Source organism: Anomaloglossus baeobatrachus, unplaced genomic scaffold (genome assembly GCF_048569485.1).
Source record: "Anomaloglossus baeobatrachus isolate aAnoBae1 unplaced genomic scaffold, aAnoBae1.hap1 Scaffold_97, whole genome shotgun sequence".
Lineage (NCBI taxonomy): Eukaryota > Metazoa > Chordata > Amphibia > Anura > Aromobatidae > Anomaloglossus > Anomaloglossus baeobatrachus.
Window position 1 is genome coordinate 340,392 of NW_027445371.1, and position 16,789 is coordinate 357,180.

The window sequence follows — 16,789 nt, forward strand, 5'->3', positions numbered from 1 at the left end:
GATAAGATGTCCATAAGGTGGCAGCAGAGCATAACAGAAAAAGGTGCCTAGTGTGCACTGAAAAGACCCAATGTGATGCACCAAACATATAGAGCCCTAATGGATTCACAAATATAAGATATAATATCATGAATGACTACTGCATAATGAACGCTAGCATGAAAAAAGAAAGGAATCCATAAAAATAAATAATAAATGGTGCACATATGTTAGAGCCCCACCGAAGGACAAAAAAAGTCTGATGGAAATAGAGAGCATATAGGAACAATGAGAATGTGCAACAGAGAGGAAGGTGAGAATGAAGGATCAATCACTGCCTGTCAGATATTAATAATCAGTGAAATAACTCTGGAGCAGACGCGCAAATTAGGGTCTTACCTGGTAAGGTAACAAATAATTAATAGTACTTGCACTCACCTATTAAGGTTGTGCCAGTCACAACCCCTAAATGCACGTTACAAATGGCGACAGCCGCAGCCCCTAGTAGAAGAGCAATAACGTATAGGAGGGAAATCGGGTGCGTGCCGCGCTGTCACCAAAGGAAACTGATGTTAATTATTTCATCTCTTTATTCTTTTTTCCGGTCAATGTGTTTCAGAGATCACTGTCTCCTTCATCAGGGCAAAAAAAAGAACAGTATGCAATCAACGGAGGAAGAACCTCTATATATACACATATGGAGCTACGTCAGAGGACTGACTGCTGTATTTCAAATACTGGCGGCACGGTCAACTGTTACAATACCGGCCATAAAAGTTCTCAAGTGAAATATTGAGAAACATTTATAAAATCACTGGGGTATAGTGTTTCAAATTTCATCAGCTTTTTGGGACAAAAATCAGAAAAAGAAGAAGGACAAAATGAAAAAAAGAACAAAAAGAAGAAAAAAAAAAAACAAAAAGGGAGCATTGAGCTCCAGACCCTGTATTGAGTCTTAGAAGTGTAGTGACAAGTGCATCTGTCCACAACCCTGTAAGGGTGAACGGGATGACGGACAAGAAAAATTACATTCGTGGCAAAAAATGGTGGTGTTGCTATATAAAATTGCATTAAGAATAAAGAAAGGAAAAATTTCTTTATAAAAGTAGTGAAGAAAAAAGTGGAAAATAAGGGGAGTGTAAGCCATTTTACTAATAAACCTAAAAAATAAAAATAAATAGAATAAAAATCATGAATGTTGTGTTATAACAGGAAATTCGGAGTAAGAATGAATATCCGGGATGAGAGTTCAGCGAATGAGTGATAGAAATTGTTACAAAAAGGAGTGTGTACGGTTTATGCGTAAATTTTCAGAATGCGTACATGAAAATTATATGTATGTGAGAATGTCCCCCATGCTTTGTAAAAAGTTATTTATGAAAATATAAATAAAATATATAAAAATGCCTAATTATTTATAATTTATGAGAAAGATATATATGTATGGAAGAATGTTATAAGGTGTCCAAGAACCATAAAGAAAAATGGTGCATATATAATGTTAGAGGTCTAGAGTTCCACCAGGCTATATCACCCCTAAAGAAATAGAAAGAAGACCTTACTACCTGTGTACCCCAAAAAAAGCTATATTTCTTATCCAGGAGTATGGTGGAGATATGCACAAGTGAAATAAGAATATAAAGTAATACAATAAGATAATAAAACCAATATGTGTGCATTCATGTATTGTAATGGAAACTAAGATGGTTCAAACGAGTCGCCTCTTCAATTGCGCATGCGTGAGAGGTAATCAAAGTTTAAAACCGTGGGAAAAATCAAAATGTGCATGCGCAGAGGTTAAGAAAGTTCACAACGTGGGAAAAATACATTACAACTGCGCCAGTAGGGTGACAAACATTAGTATAGGAATGGATATCAGAGGCGGTAACCAAGGAAATATAGTAGAGATATATTATGGACTTAACTTATTGCTCATAAAAAAAGATATAAAACAAGCAAACATTATTAGTCATAAAAAACATTATAATATAAATATGATATAAAACAAAATTAGCGGAGACCTGAGTTAAAATATAAATAAAATAAAATAAAAATAATAATAGTAAGGGTATAGACTTGAACGTGTATACAAACGTGTTACCCAGTACATAAAAATATCCTGATAAATATTAATATATAAAACAATGATTAATAATGAGGTTACAGATGTTTTCCATTAATTACTTTGTGCAGTAGGCCTTCATGGTAAAATAGCTGTTGGAAGACCATTTCCAGTGACTACCTCTTGAAGCTCATAAAGAGAATGCCATTGTGAAAAGTAGTAATGAAAGCAAAAGGTGGCTACTTTGAAGAACCTAGAATATATGACATTTTTTCAGCTGTTTCACACTTTTTTAAGTATTTTATTCCACATGTTTTAATTCATAGCTTTGATGACTTCAATGTGAATCTACAATATTCAGAGTCCTGAAAATAAAGAAAACTCTTTGAATGAGGTGTGTCCAAATGTTTGGTCTGTACTGTATATATATATATATATATATATATATATATATATATATATATATATATATATATATATAAATTAATATTTATCAGGATATTTTTATGTACTGGTTATCACGTTTGAATATACAGTTAGGTCCAGAAATATTTGGACAGTGACACAATTTTCGCGAGTTGGGCTCTGCATGCCACCACATTGGATTTGAAATGAAACCTCTACAACAGAATTCAAGTGCAGATTGTAATGTTTAATTTGAAGGTTTGAACAAAAATATCTGATAGAAATTGTAGGAATTGTACACATTTCTTTACAAACACTCCACATTTTAGGAGGTCAAAAGTAATTGGACAAATAAACCAAACCCAAACAAAATATTTTTATTTTCAATATTTTGTTGCGAATCCTTTGGAGCCAATCACTGCCTTAAGTCTGGAACCCATGGGCATCACCAAACGCTGGGTTTCCTCCTTCTTAATGCTTTGCCAGGCCTTTACAGCCGCAGCCTTCAGGTCTTGCTTGTTTGTGGGTCTTTCCGTCTTAAGTCTGGATTTGAGCAAGTGAAATGCATGCTCAATTGGGTTAAGATCTGGTGATTGACTTGGCCATTGCAGAATGTTCCACTTTTTTGCACTCATGAACTCCTGGGTAGCTTTGGCTGTATGCTTGGGGTCATTGTCCATCTGTACTATGAAGCGCCGTCCGATCAACTTTGCGGCATTTGGCTGAATCTGGGCTGAAAGTATATCCCGGTACACTTCAGAATTCATCTGGCTACTCTTGTCTGCTGTTATGTCATCAATAAACACAAGTGACCCAGTGCCATTGAAAGCCATGCATGCCCATGCCATCACGTTGCCTCCACCATGTTTTACAGAGGATGTGGTGTGCCTTGAATCATGTGCTGTTCCCTTTCTTCTCCAAACTTTTTTCTTCCCATCATTCTGGTACAGGTTGATCTTTGTCTCATCTGTCCATAGAATACTTTTCCAGAACTGAGCTGGCTTCATGAGGTGTTTTTCAGCAAATTTAACTCTGGCCTGTCTATTTTTGGAATTGATGAATGGTTTGCATCTAGATGTGAACCCTTTGTATTTACTTTCATGGAGTCTTCTCTTTACTGTTGACTTAGAGATAGATACACCTACTTCACTGAGAGTGTTCTGGACTTCAGTTGATGTTGTGAACGGGTTCTTCTTCTCCAAAGAAAGTATGCGGCGATCATCCACCACTGTTGTCATCCGTGGACGCCCAGGCCTTTTTGAGTTCCCAAGCTCACCAGTCAATTCCTTTTTTCTCAGAATGTACCCGACTGTTGATTTTGCTACTCCAAGCATGTCTGCTATCTCTCTGATGGATTTTTTCTTTTTTTTCAGCCTCAGGATGTTCTGCTTCACCTCAATTGAGAGTTCCTTAGACCGCATGTTGTCTGGTCACAGCAACAGCTTCCAAATGCAAAACCACACACCTGTAATCAACCCCAGACCTTTTAACTACTTCATTGATTACAGGTTAACAAGGGAGATGCCTTCAGAGTTAATTGCAGCCCTTAGAGTCCCTTGTCCAATTACTTTTGACCTCCTAAAATGTGGAGTGTTTGTAAAGAAATGTGTACAATTCCAACAATTTCTATCAGATATTTTTGTTCAAACCTTCAAATTAAACGTTACAATCTGCACTTGAATTCTGTTGTAGAGGTTTCATTTCAAATCCAATGTGGTGGCATGCAGAGCCCAACTCGCGAAAATTGTGTCACTGTCCAAATATTTCTGGACCTAACTGTACGTTCAAGTCTATACCCCTACTATTATTATTATTATTTTATTTTACTTAGATTTTAACTCAGGACTCCGCTGATTTTATTTTAGATTTTATTACTATTTACATATAATATACAGTATATATATATTATATATATATATTATGTGTTGCCCAGGGAAGGGGGTACTCGGTCCCGGGCGGTTACAAACGGGAATGTCGCTTTAGGTGGCCGTTGCCCGGTCCTGTGCTTCGGGGACGCTTAATAAAAGGGGGTATTTACAGGGGATAATAAAGTTAATGTTCGTGACGCCACCTGCGGGTTGCAGTTAGGAATGGAGAACCGCCGCTGCTCAACGTGGGTACTCCCAGGGATGGTGATAGTGGCAGCTATGGTGGTAGGCCCTCCGCATTTAGGGCTGTTCCTGGGAGATGTATGATGTATAATGATGGAGACCACACCAGATTAACTTTACCAGTCTCTAATAACATGGACCCTCGGCTTGCTAGCTCCAGTCCCAGGAGTATCAGTGCCAATGTAGTGACCCAGGTTGCTCTGTCCCCAGCACTCTTTGTATATTGAGTCCCCATAGAATGGAGCGTTTGAGAACCCCGACTGTCCCTTTTGGTGTACAGTCTCCTTCTCCATATGGCGGGCAGTGCGGAACCTGCGGGGAGGTAAGTGTCTGAACCCCAATCCTAGTTTACTGCTGATGCCCCCGGATTATTTGGTTCGATGAAGTCCGTGAAGGTGTCCTCACTGTGTAGGTATTTGTCAAACTGTTTGAAACTTGACATTTGACCTAGGGCCCTGTGCCACAGGCGTGCTCCGGTCCCAGCGGTATGCCGGTACCCATCCTGGCGACCTCTATCCTTTGCCTCTGGGGTCACCGTTACACGGACCCAGCTCAGTCACATCCGCACACCTCTCCTGTGTGCTATTCGACTCTCTCCCCACTACTGACTGACTGACTGACCCCTCCAATTAGGCTGGCTATACCCAGGGACTTGACCCCATGGCGACCATCCCCTTACACTTTATGCCCAGTGTGGAGAGGAGAACAAGGATTTAGTTGTGTGTTGGTGGGATTGGCACTGGTATTCCAGGTCCAAGGAGGTAGGTCCTGCATCCCCTTGAGTATGCAGTTCCCTGTAGTGCCCTGAGGCTTTCAGGGGCGCTCCACATATCTAATATATAAAGCTGAATGTGTGTGTGTGTGTGTGTGTGTATAAATTATATTTATATATATATATACACACTGCTCAAAAAAATAATGTTTTATATAGCGCTAACATATTCCACAGCGCTTTACACACATCAGGAACACTGTCCCCATCGGGGCTCATAATCTAAATTCCCTATCTGTATGTCTTTGGGAGGAAACCCATACAAACACGGGGAGAACATACAAACACCCTGCAGATGTTGTCTTTGGTGGGATTCGAACCCAGGACCCCAGCGCTGCAAGACTTCAGTGCTAACCACTGAGCCACCGTGACGCCCTAATAAAGGGAACACCAAATAAAAGATTCATTGTTTAAGTGTTCCCTTTATTTTTTTTTCGCAATATATATATATATATATATATATATATATATATATATATATATATATATACACACACACACACAGATATATACTGTATATAGTTATACAGTTAACTGGGCCCCTTCCTGGTGTGAGGTCCGCCATCCTGAGTCCCTTCTATTAATAATGTCTTGAATCCTTAGCACCTTCTTGTAATAGTGTACCCATTATGTCCCCATCCTGTGGTGTTCCCGTAGTAACGTCCCCCCTCTTGGGCCCCTTCCTGGTATAATGTCCTTCGTCCTCAGTTCCTTTCTGGTATCATGTTCCTATCCTTGGTACCTTCCTGGTTTAATGTCCCCAACTTGAGCTCCTTTCTGGAATAATGTTATCCCCTATCTTGGGACCCTTCAAGTATTAATGTCCCCATCCTGAGCCTCCTCGTAGTATAATGTCCCATGTTCTGACTCTCTTCTTCAACAAAAAAAGTAAAAATAAAACAAACGATTCTTCTTACCTTCCCCCACTCCCACAACGTGCGGCTTCATCTTCAGTAGCCGACTGCTGACTTCAATTTGCTCACCAAGTGGTGTAAGATGTGACTGCCATGCAGCACCCGTTATGGGCACTTCGATGTCAGCAGCCGGCCTCAGATTGGCCGGTAGCGTGTATTGCAGTGCAGAGGGCTGACAGGTCTGTGTACTGCAATATATTTTAGATGAATGTACATTTCTGGACTTACTTCCAGCTGAAATAGGTGCTGGTGTCAACGAGTCCCCCTCCTGCACGGCCCAATCGTGGCTGCATCCTCCGCGACCACGATCGTTTTATCCCTGCCTATTGTTAAAGTGACTCAATCAGTAATAAACATGTAGATATTATAATTTGTTAATAAACCTGTATGTCTTGTTTGTGTAAGAGCTGCATTTAGCCATTGGGCTGGAATTTGTGAGCGGACGGGGACTTTTACAACCTTCTAGAGAAGAAGGGGCGGCTTGACATCCCCAGCGCAAGGTAAAGGTTTATGTAGTTATAATATATTTTGTCCCTCTTCACATCAGGATGTTTTAAGTGTCTTTTGGGTTCTGTTTTTTTCAGGTCAAAGATATCATATCATCTAGCAATACTCTATTAATTCATTAAATTCAGAGGAATTGAATCTGCCTAAAAATAGGATCAACAAAACTGAGAAAGAACTGAAAAAAGACATTGAACAGAAGAAACGTGTTAAATTTATAAGAGACACTGAGGATTATTTAAATAATCGAGTTTATAGATGGCAAGATTCTTCTGGGACTGCCAAACCCTTCTTCAATCGGGGTTTCCGTCGTACGGGACCTCCGTCCTCCGGATCGGGCAGCGATTCCAATGCTTCCTCAAAGGGTTCTTTTTTAGGAAGGAAGCAAAGAACCAGAGTAGAGCTATTAGGCGAGGAGGACGCCGTCATCGGCGGAGCCATGGATCCAATACGGACAAGGTCCCAGACTCGAGAGAATCACTAGTCCTCAACATCTCATCTAAAAATCTGACACCTATTCAGCTACAAGTACTTTCAAAAGGATTATCATTTTGCCCCACTACGGACTTTGACTTCTTTGGTTTGGACATTGATTTAAAATTTTTTTTTCGTCTGTTGAGACTGCGTGTGCATTTTGCAGGGACTGAAAAATCTGAAACGGTTACCACCCCAGGTAATGGTGATAATGTATTATGTTTGAATGATTTGGGATTAAGATTAAGAGTAATATGAATCCACCTAAAACGCATCATCCTGTTGAGACGTATGTCAATTTAGTGGAGAGGGATATACAATCATTGACTAAAACTTTTAAAGCTAGACAAATTCATTTTCATAACAATATGAGTCAGGAGGAAAGAAATGCTTTAAAATCCCTTATGAATGATCCCTCCCTTATAATAAAACCTGCAGACAAAGGGGGTAGTGTCGTAATTATGGATAAGAAGGATTATGTTCAGGAAATTAAATCCCAACTCTCCAATACAGCGGTATATGAGAAATTAAATGGTGATCTGGTTTTTGATATTTCAAAAAAACTGCTTAATATTATTAATAGGTATTTAGAATTAAAAATAATAGATGAAAAAATGGCCAATTTCCTACTTAAAAAACATCCGATTACACCTATCCTTTATACATTACCTAAAGTGCACAAATCACTGCAATGTCCACCTGGGAGGCCAATAGTCGCCCTTACTGATTCTATTTTAGCAGCCCCCGCTATTGTGTTAGAAAAAATATTGACCCCACTAACCAAATCAGCTCCATCATATTTACTGGACACTTCACACTTTCTTCATGAGATTAAAAGTGTATCTGTTGAATCGGGTGACTAACATTAAGCTGGTGTCACACACAGCGACAACGACAACGACGTCGCTGCTACGTCACCATTTTCTGTGACGTTGCAGCGACGTCCCGTCGCTGTCGCTGTGTGTGACATCCAGCAACGACCTGGCCCCTGCTGTGAGGTCGCCGGTCGTTGCTGAATGTCCAGCTTCATTTTTTGGTCGTCACTCTCCCGCTGTGACACACACATCGCTGTGTGTGACAGCGAGAGAGCGACGAAATGAAGCGATCAGGAGCCGGCACTGGCAGCTGCGGTAAGCTGTAACCAGCGTAAACATCGGGTAACCAAGGGAAGACCTTTCCCTGGTTACCCGATGTTTACGCTGGTTACCAGCCTCCGCTCTTGCTGCCAGTGCCGGCTCCTGCACTGTGACATGTGGCTGCAGTATGCATCGGGTAATTAACCCGATGTATACTGTAGCAAGGAGAGCAAGGAGCCAGCGCTAAGCAGTGCGCGCGGCTCCCTGCTCTCTGAACTGTGACATGTAGCTGCAGCACACATCGGGTTAATTAACCCGATGTGTGCTGCAGGAGAGCAAGGAGCCAGCGCTAAGCGCGGCTCCCTGCTCTCTGAACATGTAGCACAGCGACCTTATGATCGCTGCTTCTGCTGTGTTTGACAGCTAAGCAGCGATCATAACAGCGACTTACAAGGTCGCTGTTACGTCACCGAAAATGGTGACGTAACAGCGACGTCGTTGTCGCTGTCGTTTAGTGTGAACCCAGCTTTAGATGTGTGTAGTCTCTACACCTCCATTGTTCATTCAAAAGGAATAAGAGCTGTTGAGTGGCTATTGAATGGGACTGATTACTCGGATATGCAAAAAAGGTTTTTCTTGAGTTAAGCTGGTGTCACACATAACGACGACGACAACGACGTCGCTGCAACGTCACCATATCCTGTGACGTTGCAGCGACCTCAACAGCGACGTCGCTGTGTGTGACACATAACAACGATCAGACCCCTGCTGCGAAATCGCTGCTCGCTCCTGAATGTTCCAGGTCATTTTTTGATCGCTGTTATCCCGCTGCGCATGCTGATAAGCGCTGCATTCTTGTATTTGACACCACAGCAGCGACCATCGCTACGACGCTGAAAACAGTGACGTAGGGCTGAAGGCAGGATAAGGGCGTGTTTTTGCGCTCTATTTTGCAACGCCCCTACGTCTCCGATTGGTGGTTACAACAGCGTTCCGATTGGGTACCTTGCCGAAGGCGTCACTGTGATTTCATTCTTTAAGTTCTATTTTTTGTTCTACGAGCTACATTCTCTGTTTGGCGTCGCTAGTGTGTCGTGTTTTCTGGATCTTTCATCAGACCTCTTATCAGACCTTGTATTTGAAAAGGTAGGTATGCTTTGAAATTGTTTTATATAGGATAGTACTTGTGTATACGGGAACAGTATTGTACTACTTGAATTCTTGTACTTAGGGAACCAATATTATAATATTTATATTCTTATACACAGGGAGCAGTAGTTATATTCTTGGATATAGTGGGCAATATTATAGTTGTATTCTGGGTCAGTATTATAGTAGTTATATTCTTGGATATAGGGGGCAGTATTATAGTACTTAGATTCTTGTATATAGTGGGCAGTTTTATAGTTGTTATATTGTTGCATATAGGGGGCAGTATTATAGTACTTTTATTCTTGTATATAGGGGGGAGTATTATAGTACTTACATTCTTGTATATAGTGGGCAGTTTTATAGTTATATTGTTGCATATAGGGGGCAGTATTATAGTACTTTTATTCTTGTATATAGGGGGCAGTATTATAGTACTTACATTCTTGTATATAGTGGGCAGTTTTATAGTTGTTATATTGTTGCATATAGGGGGCAGTATTATAGTAGTTATAATTTTGTACATAGGAGCAGTATTACAGTAGTTATATTCTTGTATATAGGGGGCAGTATTATAGTAGTTATATTCTTGTATATAGAGGGCAGTATTATAGTACTTATATTCTTGTATATAGGGGGCAGTATTATAGTTGTTATATTAATTTATTTACATAGCTGGAAGTATTATATTTTTTATATTCCGGTATATAGGAATATACATACATATTGTTGAAAATTCTCTTATTTCGTTTTATTTTTGCAGTTTCACATCATGGATGATATGCAGTGTGCTGTTGTAGTTGCTGCAATGCTGGTGGAGGAAGCTCGGCGACAAGATGAGGCACGGATGCTAGAGAGGCGTTCAAAGCGAAAGCGGCGCATGTGGACCAGAGAGTGGCTGCAGAGGAGGTCCGAATTCTCACACATGCAACTTATCAGAGAGCTGCAGGAGAAGGATCCTCATGATTTCCGCAACTATCTGCGGATGTCAGAGGAATCCTTCAAAATGTTACTGGAAAGAGTTACGCCACTCATTCAACGAAAGGATACAAAGATGCGTGCTGCCGTCCCCCCAGATGAAAGATTGGCAGTCACACTGCGATTCCTGGCCACAGGACGCTCCCTCCAAGACTTGCATTTTTCTGCTGCTGTTTCAAGGTCCCTGCTCAGCGTAATAATTCCTGAGACATGTAATGCAATTGTTCGCAGTCTACGCAGTGATAATCAATTTCCTAAAACAGTGGAGGCATGGAATAAAATTGCCAAGGATTTTGAGCAGCTCTGGCAGTTCCCAAACTGTGGTGGGGCTTTGGATGGAAAACATGTGCGCATCACGCAACCACGGAACAGCGGATCCTATTTTTACAATTACAAGGGCTATTTCAGCCTCATCATGATGGCCCTTGTTAATGCAAACTATGAATTCATAAATGTCGATGTTGGCATGAACGGCAGGGTTTCTGATGGTGGTGTTTTGGAGCACACAGCATTTGGTGAGCATTTGCAGAACGGTGCCCTGCACTTGCCACCCAACTCTGAGACCACAGGAAACCTTAATTTTGTTTTTGTCGGCGATGAAGCCTTCCCGCTTCATGCCAATCTTCTAAAACCGTTTCCACAAAACGCTCTTACGCAGGAAAGACGCATTTTCAATTACCGCTTGTCAAGGGCACGTCGGGTAGTAGAAAATGCCTTCGGGATCATGGCCAACCGCTTCAGACTTTTCCACACTCCGATTAACCTAAAGCTACAATCAATAGACTCTGTTGTTTTGGCCTGTTGCACGCTGCACAACTTCCTTCGTCGTCAAGATGTAAATGCGTACAGTCCGCCTGGTTTCGTGGACTCTGTGGAACCAACAAATGGGGAAGTGGTTCTTGGTGAGTGGCGTGCTAACGCTCCAACAATCGCAGGCCTTCAACCGGTCATACATGGCAGAAACAAGGATGATGCGAAGGCCTGCCGAGAAAACTACTGCCAATATTTTAACGGTCCTGGTGCTGTAAGTTGGCAGCAACAGATGTTATAGAGGCCTACTGAGCATTTTGCTGTCTATACTGTTTTTTTAATAATATATTTTTGTTGTCCATTTTATTTTAATCTTTCTGAATTTTATAATGTTTGCATTTGTTCAATAAAATGTTATATAAACTATTATGGTTGATGACTTTTATTACATTGACTGCCATTTGGACCAACAACCATTTAGGTCCTCTGTACCGATACCCCATCGAGTATAATTGCATGTCCGCTCTATTCTCCTTCCCATAATAGATTTGTAAATCAAAATGATACCACTAACACTTTATGCCATTGCTATACCCAGCAAAAAGTCATTGGGCCCCGGGACCACCCTCCCTACCCGCGGAGGGGTTAACATCCAGCTGCCACTACCTCTCCCCTGGGTGCCCAACAACAACAGCGGTGGTGTCCCACCTGCCCAGATGTACAAGATTATAACTACTATAATACTGCCCCTATGCACAAGAATATAAATACTTTAATACTGCCCCCTATGTACAAGAATATAACTACTATAATACTGCCCCCTATGTACAAGAATATAAATACTTTAATACTGCCCCCTATGTACAAGAATATAAGTACTATAATATTGCCCCTATGCACAAGAATATAACTACTATAATATTGCCCCTATGCACAAGAATATAACTACTATAATACTGCCCCCTATGTACAAGAATATAAATACTTTAATACTGCCCCCTATGTACAAGAATATAAGTACTATAATATTGCCCCTATACACAAGAATATAACTACTATAATACTGCCCCTATGCACAAGAATAGAACTACTATAATACTGCTCCTATGTACAAGAATATAACTACTATAATACTGCCCCTATGTACAAGAATATTCCATAACTTTACATTCCATAATTCCATAACACAAAAATCCAATACACAAACATAAATCAAAGATTTAAGTGCTATCTATGCCTTTTGCTATCTGACTCGGTTACAGCCGGGATCGCAGACGGGAACGCTACTGTGACTCTGTGCTAGCTTTATTCAGACCGCTAGTTTCACAAACGGGAACGCTACTGTGACGCGGTTCGAGCGCCTCGTTGATAACGAGACCGCTAGCGGGATCGCTATTGCGACGTTGTTCAGAACGTGACGTGATGACGTTGCTCACGTCGCCTTTGAAGTCTGTTGGGCGGCGTACATGTTCTGTTAATGTTCAGAGGCGGGAACATGGCGGCTAGGAGTCGCAGTTCTCCATGGGGGCCTGTGGAGGTCCGTTATTTAGTAAAAATGATGGTCAAAAAAGACTATTTCTGCGAGGCACAGCATGACCATCCCATGCTTCATAAGCAGGCTGTGCTGAGGCTGATTAGTAGAGGCCTGGCCCGTCGATTTGGGGTGGAGCGATCCACAACCCAAATTAGGAAGAAACTGGCAGACCTGCGGTATAAGTCCAGTGAACTCCTCGCCAGCATCCGAGCAGACATCGAGAGGCGTCATGGTGAGTGCTGTTTAGCGGCTTTGGTCCTGTTCGGCTTTGTTTACCCATGAACAACCCATGGCTTTATGGTTCATGGATCATGGATATTTACCTGCTTTCTTCAGCTCTGCTGCTTCCCGCTCCTGACCACTGCTCATTCATTGATTATTCACCGCACTCAGGACCCGGAAGCCGGAGCGGCGCGATGACAGCACCGGGCACAGCACCGTTGAGGGCATCAACGCAGGGACAGGTGAGTATTCTGCAAGCACAGTGGCCTCCAGGAGGTCATCAGAGTTTCCAATGAACTTTGATGACCATCCTGCGACACCCACGCTACAGCTTCATGGGTTCATCAGAGTTCATTGGGAACTGTGACGAGTCCCCGAGATGCTCCGGCTTCCAGGTTCTCAACATACACACACACCTGTATACTCACCCAGCGATGCGGTCCCCATCACTGTCCCTGCTTCCAGCTGCTCACTGCAGTGAATATTCAGTGAGTATAATTACCATCGATAAGGAGCGGGAGGCAGCAGAGCCAGAGACAGCAGCGCTGGAGAGAGGTAAATATAGAAAATCTTTTTATTAAAAAGACCCGTGTTTTCTCTGTTATTTGTCACACTGATGTCACACAGATCACATCAGTGTGCGATCCGTGTGACACCTGTGCTGCCAGTGAAAAAAAGGATAGGTGTGCGTGCAGGGCCACGAGGGGTCACACAGTCCGTAACTTACTGTTTGTGTATGAAGGATAGTATATATGTTATATACAGTATTGGGTAAAACCTCCTTCCTTACGCAATGTGCCCGGGAGGCAGGTAAGGAGAGCTTCCTCGTTCCTGTGGCGTCACACGCAGCGATGTGTGCTGCCGCAGGAACGAGGAACAACTTCGTTACTGCTGCATTCACGATTTTTGAGAATGGACACCCATGTCGCCGATTAGCGTTTTTGCCCGTTTTTTCAACGATGCAAAATCGCTCATCGGAGTCACACACAACGGCATCGCTAATGCGGCCGTTTGTGCGTCAAGATTTCCGTGAAGCCATCGACTTATATTTGCGATGTCGTGGTGTGTCAATCCCCCTTTAATGGTGTTGGACGCAGCTTACAGCAAGAAAAAGTGCTGTGAGGTTCCCGCAGAAAACATATGGGAACATTGACTGAAAAATCTGAAAAGTTCTGTCTGGTGGAAAAATGAAAGGTATTGAAAAAAATCAGTAAAACAAAAATAATCGAACACATGGGTGCTGAACGAGTTATCGAGGACCTGTCACCCACTCCCCACGCATGCATAAGTGCAGCAATGAATGCAGCATACATACTTTCATAACATGGACATTAACTGTGATATTCTTCCCCGACACTGGTGACCCAGCGATTACAATTGGAAAAACATGGCACAAAATGCCAATGACCAATCATTAAAATAAAAAAAAATAATCTTAATTTATATAAAATTTACAAAGAATAATAATACAATTGTGTAAAATATGAGGTAGTTTGGCGAGGACCCAAAGGAGGGGATTTATTTCTGAAACATATGCACTAGAAATATACACACACATATGGCTTCTAAACTTGCTCACTCAGATATGCAACGAGATAAGAAGGATAGTCAGATGACTGGCCAATGCTCCAAACGCGATTAGAACAAGGTTGTTTGGAAAGCACATTGTAGTTCAAATGCAATATATTGCAAAGAAAATAATCACATTATACCGAGATATCTAGTGTGCATATCAGAGGGACAAGGTGGCGAAAATGAGCTAATTATCCTTTGTAAAAGGTATGGTATGCAAACTTGATCATAGGTAACTTTCAGATAACTAAAAACTTCAATGCTCCTGGGGTAATGGGATTATTTACTCTTTGCATATATTAGGATTTGATCAACACTGTGCCAGTCTTTACAAAAACCATTTCGCAATAAACCATGCTGTGTAATCGCGTTTGGAGTATTGTCCATTGACCTGATTATCAGTGTTATCTCAGTGCATATCTAAAGAAAATAATTACATTATACCTAGATATCTAGTGTGCATATCAGAGGGTCAAGGTGGCGAAAAAGAGCTAATTATCTAACTTGATCATAGGTAAATTTCAGATACCTCAAAACTTCAATGCTCCTGGGGTATAATGGGTTTATTTTATCTTTGCATTTGAATCTCTGATTATCATTGTTATCTCGGTGCATATCAGAGTGACATTAGAAGCCTTGAGTACAAGCCATATGTTATACTATTTACAGAACAGAATAAAATAGAAGAATTTAAGTGATTGATTTTTGTGCCTTGTTTTTCCAATGAATGCAGCATGTTTGCTGCTTTGAGGCAAGTGGTCCCCATGTGTCTGGTGCCCCTAGAAAAAGGTTTGTCAAACATACGTAAAAAAGCAGGCTATACACGGGCTTTACATGCTACAATATATCTACCGATGTGTCGGCGGGGTCACGTTGTAAGTGATGCACATCTGGCATCGTTAGAGATATTGTAGTCTGTAAAACCTACATGCGATTACGATTAAACGAATAACCGGTCATCGCATACACGTCGTTCAATTACTAAAAATTGAACGTCTGGTTGCTCAATGTTCCCGAGACAGCACACATCGCAGTGTGTGACACCCCGGGAATGATGAACTGCAACTTACCTGCGTCCCGCTTCTTACGTATGGATGGTCGTATAGAAGGGTAAGTACTTGTGACAGGAACAAAGCATAGGTGCGACACGGTCAACAAATTTCAGTTGTCGCACATAAGATGGGGGCGTGTCACATCACATACGATATCGTATGCAGAATTGTATGGTGTAAAGTAGGCGTAAGCCATGGTGGCCTGGAGTTATGCGCTCAATAAAAGATTTCTCCTATACCTAGGACCACCTCCAGCTGCACAGGCAGCTCCACCATCTCCACCCTCTCCGGCTGTGGATCCACCATCTCCGCCAGCTCCAGCATCTCCTGCTGCGGAGCCATCATCCCCGCCGGCTCCAACATCTCCTGCTTCCGATCCACCACCTCCGCCTGCTGGGACACCCTCTCCTTCTCCAACCCCATCACCTGCTGCAACCCCATCACCTGCTGCAACCCCATCTCTTCCTTCAACCCCATCACCACCTTCTACCCAGTCTCCCCATACTTCTTCTAACGATGCCTTCTCCCCCACATCAGTTGGTGAGTTTTGTGCAGGCTACCCTTCCTGTAATTTATGCACATATCATGGTGTCCCTACAAGTTGTAAAGGATACATGGATGTTTAAATGATGGTGGGCTGTCGTGTACTAATATTTGATTTGTGTTCCCTAGCCACAGGATCTGGTTGGGCCATCAGCGCCTCAGAAGAAGAAGAAGGTGATGAACCCCAGAACCGTAAGTGGTCAACCAAAAACATATACCTGACAGTTCGATGTTGGAACAAGGATGGTTAACTTTTCCCATTCCCTCCACAGAAATCCCCACACTACAGGACGTGTTGGATTCTCAACGCCATTTGTCAGAAGCCGTCCGGCGTCATGGGGAGCTGCTGGAACAGTTTTTGGCAGCCCAACAGCAGGGCCACTGAATGTTTGTGATTTAAATGTTTTTTTTGTTTTGTATGTCACATAAATCTTTCTAGTTTATTTTCGCTGTTGCTTACATTTTTGGACAAAACTTTCAAACAGGGTTTGGGAACCTATTTACTGCCGGGGACCATTTGGAATTTTCTACCAACCAACGGGGGCCACACCAAATTATCAACTTGAACACGACCAGGCTATATTTGTTAAAATAATTAATAAAATCAGCCCCAGAGTGGTGGCTGGAGAGACTGTGATGTTCGGTGAGATTGATCATTTTGATTCTCACCACTACATTTCCATGTATGTCTT

The 16,789-nt window shown here is 42.0% G+C and overlaps 1 long non-coding RNA gene across 1 annotated transcript; it reads left to right on the forward strand.

The window, feature by feature from the left end:
* The first annotated feature begins 16,225 nt into the window (after window positions 1–16,225).
* On the forward strand, window positions 16,226–16,540 carry LOC142289574 (uncharacterized). The gene is made up of 2 exons (XR_012750042.1): window positions 16,226–16,289; window positions 16,370–16,540. It is a non-coding gene; the product is annotated as an uncharacterized LOC142289574 (long non-coding RNA).
* Window positions 16,541–16,789: the final 249 nt, after the last annotated feature.